Source organism: Sinocyclocheilus anshuiensis, unplaced genomic scaffold (assembly GCF_001515605.1).
Source record: "Sinocyclocheilus anshuiensis isolate Anshui unplaced genomic scaffold, SAMN03320099.WGS_v1.1 scaffold890, whole genome shotgun sequence".
NCBI classification, from domain to species: domain Eukaryota; kingdom Metazoa; phylum Chordata; class Actinopteri; order Cypriniformes; family Cyprinidae; genus Sinocyclocheilus; species Sinocyclocheilus anshuiensis.
This window is the reverse complement of record NW_015537986.1, coordinates 753,733-759,760: the sequence shown is the minus strand read 5'-3', so window position 1 is coordinate 759,760 and position 6,028 is coordinate 753,733. Positions and strand designations below refer to the sequence as shown.

General features: G+C 36.9%; 1 protein-coding gene across 1 annotated transcript in view; it reads right to left on the bottom strand.

Annotated features, from left to right (window-relative positions):
• Nucleotides 1–1,588, bottom strand: part of kbtbd2 (kelch repeat and BTB (POZ) domain containing 2) — a 39,529-nt gene extending 37,941 nt beyond the window's left edge. Inside the window, exon 1 of the mRNA XM_016468809.1 lies at nucleotides 1,056–1,588. The gene's annotated coding sequence lies outside the window, so the exon portion shown is untranslated. The remainder of the gene's footprint in view (nucleotides 1–1,055) is intronic.
• Nucleotides 1,589–6,028: the final 4,440 nt, after the last annotated feature.

Here is a 6,028-nt window from a genome sequence, read left to right as displayed (position 1 = left end):
AAAAAAGCGCACTTTTTCATTTTATAATGCCGTCTTATTGCTCTTCTTCCTAGTAGGTGCATTTTAAATGCGTTTTCCCGATGAATCCTGGACTCCTCCTCAAAATGATAAATTAATATAAGGACAGCTACAAAAAAACAACAACAACAACAACAATACATCGTAATAATTTGAATCCCTGTTTCGGAACAAAGCAATCAATCTACAGGTGTGAAAGCACCCCGAGTCAATGCGGACCACAAAACGAATCCAACCCATCAAACATCAAGCATTGCAAAAGGGATAGATAAATATAAGCGCTGCACGTTTCAAGTCAAAATGCAGCTCGCATGTCTTTATTTAAATATATCTGAAGGGAACCAACTGTCCTCAGAAACGTGTCGTTGGCATTTTAATTTCATCTTATATATATATAAGCCAAAATAACTTTATTTTTTATTTAATTGGTGCTTTTAATTTCAACTAAGACTTTATATTTACATTTTGGATTACTTATTGTTATATGTTGATTTTATTTTTTTCAAACGTTGCATAGTTGCAAAGTCATCGACGTCAACTCAGCACGTGAAGGAATGATGAGAATGCAAGCCGCAGCCTAGAGCCTACTGAAGGCACAATACATCATGAACCAGCCGGCGCCGACTAACGTTACAGTTCTTATTATTACGGTTTGTAAATTGGCGGGCCAGGAGTCTTTTCCGGTTAAAGCTCGTTAGTTCAGATCAGTAATGTCACCACATGCACCCATACATCCTCATATCTCTTTATATATGAAAAACATCGAAGCAAGAACTATTTACTCGTAAAGAAATACAGTTCCCCATTATAATATCTTATCCTAATTTCTACTTGAGTGAAGAACGTGTTTTGCCCCGGTATTATCATGTTGTAGTATGGAGTACGCTACTATAATGAGAGATCAACATCTCACTGTGATACGCAAACATTTTTAGCTTCAGTGAACAGTTGCTCGCATCTGGAGCCGAGCAGGGACGCAGTTATCCAGATCATAAGCACACGGCGCTGTTAAACAGGCCTGTTAGAGGTCACCTTACCTCCGATGTGCTGCTTGGAACTCCGGCTGCTGTGCGTTTCTGTCGGATCCACAACACAAAGACGAAGCTTTTTCACAGACAGCGGTCTGCTAAAAATGCTATGTCCTAACCGGATCGAAGCCAGATGCTTTATGTGCCTACATCAAGACAAACACCCTGATCATAATTTCAGTATTTAAAGAAAAGTCAAGCGCATATTACACACTGATCACTGCTATAGCAGTATGCAGCTAAATATATATGTATGAGCAAATCTGTCATGCTATAACGCAGCTAGCTAGTTAGCTCTCGTTCCCCTTATACAAACAACAACACTTTCCTGCAATCGGAACAGATCGATATTCATGTATCAAAGAAGATCGACCATGCACTAAAAACATTTAGACTATGTAAGCAACGGTGAAGTGACTTATTCAGGCCTTTAGACACCGCGTGAGCTACGGAAGCCTAATTTAAGAAGTTGCTTCGATCAGGAAAGCTAACTGCATGCTAGCAGCTCGACGATAAAACCGGTAGAAGAGAAACCAACGTCAATCGTGTCACCAAAGGGGGCGGGAACAGGCTTCTTCCGCCCGGCCCGCACGCAGGATGAATAAATAAAAGGAAATAATGCTAATAAAAACATTCTCGTCTATATCGATGACATACAGTGCGATCAATATCCTTCTGTTTCATACATTGTCTGCCAAATCTAATTTCAAATCTAATATATTTAGGCCTACAAATATAATTATAACATTGACATTCAGTAGTGTCATTTTTGGCTTGCTGGGGTTCACGGACAAATGGTAAATAATAATAATAACTGCTACATAAGAACATTATTACTGTAATGTTTTATGTAAAGTTGCTTCAAAACAATGTCCAAAAAACGTGCTGAGCTATGCAAATAAAGTGTAAGTGTTCAACCTAAATGCCACGAAAATACATTTAAAATGTGAAAGAACTATGTTGTGTGATCGACTGTACAAATAAGAAAAACAATAAATCAAAGCTATATTTTAAAAGCTAAACAGAAGCAAATGGATGGCTGCAAATTTTAGAAACAACTATAATCATCGAAACGTGGACCTAAAGAATAAGCTCTAATGGTTATTAAGCAGGCTACTAGTAGCATTACAAAAGATACTAGTACGTTTTAAGGATTAAATGTAACGGCTTGCAATAAATAACTAGTATCTAATTAATGAGTATCAGTATCTAATAAATAATAACTAGTATCTAATAAATAAGTAGGCTATTTTATTTTAAAAAGGTGGCACTAGTACAAGCACTAGTAGCCAATATAGTACCTAATAGAATAGATACTAGTAGCTAAAAAATCAGTACTACTAGCATGAACATAGATAGTGGTACGTTTTAAAGGGGGCATAACACACAGTTTCACCCAATCTCATGTTAATCTTGAGTACCTATAGAGTAGTACTGCATCCTTCATATCTCCAAAAAGTCTTTAGTTATATAACTTATATCATATTTATAAAAGAAAGATACAGCTTTACGATTCCCAGAAGTAAGATTTTTGGCACAGAAATACTCCGTGTGACGACTCCGGGCTGGACTCCGCTTCCGGGCTGGACTCCGGTGATCCGGTGATCCACAGCGCAAAGTTGTTGTATTTCCTCAGCAACCAGCACGGATCAGCTACAGGGTTGACGAAGCAGATATCGTCCTCTTTTGGAAGACCAAACAAAGTAGTTTCGCTTTCACAACGAAACACACAGCGCCTTCACAACATGGCGGCGGCAACAACAACAATACTACAGCGAGAATAAAAGTTACACCTTCTTTCTTTGCATGAACATTTGGGCGGCGTTATGCAAATCTTCCCACATAGTGACGTAGATATGTGGGGGCATGTTAGAACGAGCCGTTTTAGGTAGGCGTGGCTGACTCTTAACTTTTATAAAGAATATCTCTTTGGATTTGAGACTTTAGTCTTTGCAACTTTACAGATCTTCTTTATGCACCAAGAGCTTGTAACACTCCAAAGAGAAAGGAAAAATTGAAATCGCATCATATGACCCCTTTAAGGATTAAATGTTAGAATGGTTTGCCCAAGGATGTTATGCTTATATATTTGTGCATTGAGTGGCGCTGTACCACTACTTACAGTTTTTCTCAGTCACTTTGGTACATGATCCTTAACATATGCAAACCATTGCATTTCTCAAAACAATGCAAACAGAACCACACAATGATTACCTGCAAAAGTCTGTAATCTTCTCAAAATCTTTAGTTTAACTCTCAAATGTAAGTATTTATATGTATGCGTTTGTAGTACTTATATGTAAGTATTTATGTATGCGTTTCAGTATGTAACAAAGTATATTTACTGTATAATATAATATACAAGTGGACTACTGTAATATGAATCATTACAGTAAGTATACATTATTACAGTACAGTGCACATTGTTGATATATTGTTTTGGATATGGATATTGATATTGCTATTTACCTGTTTCAATGTTATTTTATTTTGCTTGCTTTTAAGTAGATGCCATATTTACTTGTATATGAAAATGCTATATAATTAGAAAGTACCTAAAATGCTTTAAATAATATTGATGTAGAGCTTAGATAAATGTGCATGACTACCTTTGTTTATACTGTAGCACAGGATAAAATGAGCAAAAAGGTGTGAAAAGTAAATTCATGAGCTTAATGTTTGCAACTAACGACAAAGGTTACTGAGAGGGTACACGGGGTGAAGAGAAGGTTTAAAACCACAAGTGGGGGTAAAACAGACAAGACTACAGTAAAGAAGGAGAAGAGTGGTAAAAGAAGATGGCAGCGTAGGAGAAGACGGAAGGACATCCGGCAATTAGACACGAGTCACATAGACTGATATTGAATTGGAATTTCCCAAAAATTAGTATAAAAGTTCTGAGGGGTAAACCACTCTTCAGATGCCACCTGCATTAAGCTTGAAGAGCACTTATACCCAATTGAGGGGCACTTAACAGTATCTCCAATATTGCTGTTTAGGGTGTGATTATGGAACTTGTAGTATGGCTGATTTTTTTGTTTTATTTTTGCATTAACTGCTTTGTATTGTAACCAATAAAATTTTTATAGTTACGGTTGCCTCCCGTGAGACTTTACTTATAACTACAAACTGAGCCTCAAACAAGAACAACCACAAGGGAGTCTTCTACGTCATTCCTGAAGAACTTCTGCGGGTTGGTGAGTACTTCATGGTTTAGGCAAGATTTTAATATCCTTACCCTACCTGAATAATCATAGGGTTAAAAGTGTAAGATACAAGGACACACCAAGTAACAATATACCTGCACTGACTGAGTATACGGTTGTTCTCTCAACATTCAGCTGTACCTTTCAACCCACCATGGCCATTATAAGGTCATGACTGGGAGCAGTCCCAATAGTGGCCCTTATTTAATTGGAAACATGCCTACTTCCTTGGCCTCTTCTTCCTCTGTTGTGCCTCTCTACCTTTCCACCATGCATCCTTATTACACATCTTCTTCTTTGCTGTAGATCCTGTTTGTTTCCTTATTGTTCTTCGATTGTCAGAAATTGTAACTCTAAAGGCTGAAATACACCACAACTTTTAAAATCTGAACAGATTTTAAAACACTAGGCAACATACTGTACGCTTGCTGACTTTGTAAAAAAAAGATTACAGAGGGAAAACTGGGAATCATACACTAAACAACTGGATCATCATCACACACTACCAGAATTTCAAGTCATTCTGAACAGAGCAAACTCACATACGCCTCATTTTCAGGAGAAGTGTGACAAATAAAAACAATATGTTGTTTTAAATTGGGTCATAATATCAAACATGTTTGATAGCTTGCTAAAACAAAATCTGAGTCTGTGACCATCATACACTATGCAATTTTCTATGAAATCGGTCAAAATCTGCAGACTGGCTCTTACTTTCAGCAACTAGCATCAACTTGTCCAGATTGTAAATCGAGGCAAAAATCTGGGCATAAATCGTGTAGTCTGTTCCAGTCTTATGTTGTCCTCTGCTCTGTCTATATATTGCTAATTGAATATTCATGAGATGCACCTCTGTCTGAGCTATTGTAGACAACTGGTTCGATCATTGGTTGATCTAACGCTTTACATTACTCTTCGTTAGTTTACCTGTGCAATTCATCAATTCAGGACAAATAGTCTAATATATGCTTGAGAGATTATGACAACTGATTCAAAATTCTGAATTTGATAACTTATGCAATGAGCTAATGCCTATGTTTTAGGTTAAGACTTTTCAACACAGAACCAGTAGGCTATGATATATTTTGATCAACATGACATAAACAATTGATAATGTAGGAAACAACAGACAATTGTACATAATTAATTGCATAAACATACCAAAGCATTTGGAAATGTATTCAAAGAATGAGAAACTGGTTTTATGATGTGGCTAGATGGTGTGGAGGTTGAACAAGCAGTTTTGAGAATTTCAATTGTGATCTGAGAAATGTGCTAAAGTGACTGAGAAAAACTGTAAAATGTGCTGGGACAGTCAGTTAAGCAACAAGATCACAGCACATCTCAATTCTAACATAGATGTATTCTGTGTCCTGTCCTTCCGAGTTTGTTCTTTCAAGGTAGCTAGCCTGTCAGGTCTCCACAAGAATATACGTCTGTTCTTTTCATTCTTGTAATTGATGTCTGCAACCACAAGATGGCATTGAGGCATCAAATCAAAGTTTCAAATCATTAGCTGTGTCATTAGAGTTTCATATAAGGCTGCACCCCACTATCCCTAAATATGGTGGTCATATTCTTGGCGTTTTTGCTACTCCTAAATGTCTTTTATTTGGATAAAATACTTGTGAACATTCCCAGCACTCTGCATTGTCTGTATGGGTTAGTCATCTTTAAACATACACACAAGAAAATTTAAGATACAATCAGTTTATTAGAAACAATGCACGTGAGCATTATTCAAGTAATATCCTACTTTGATCTCATTGGTACTCA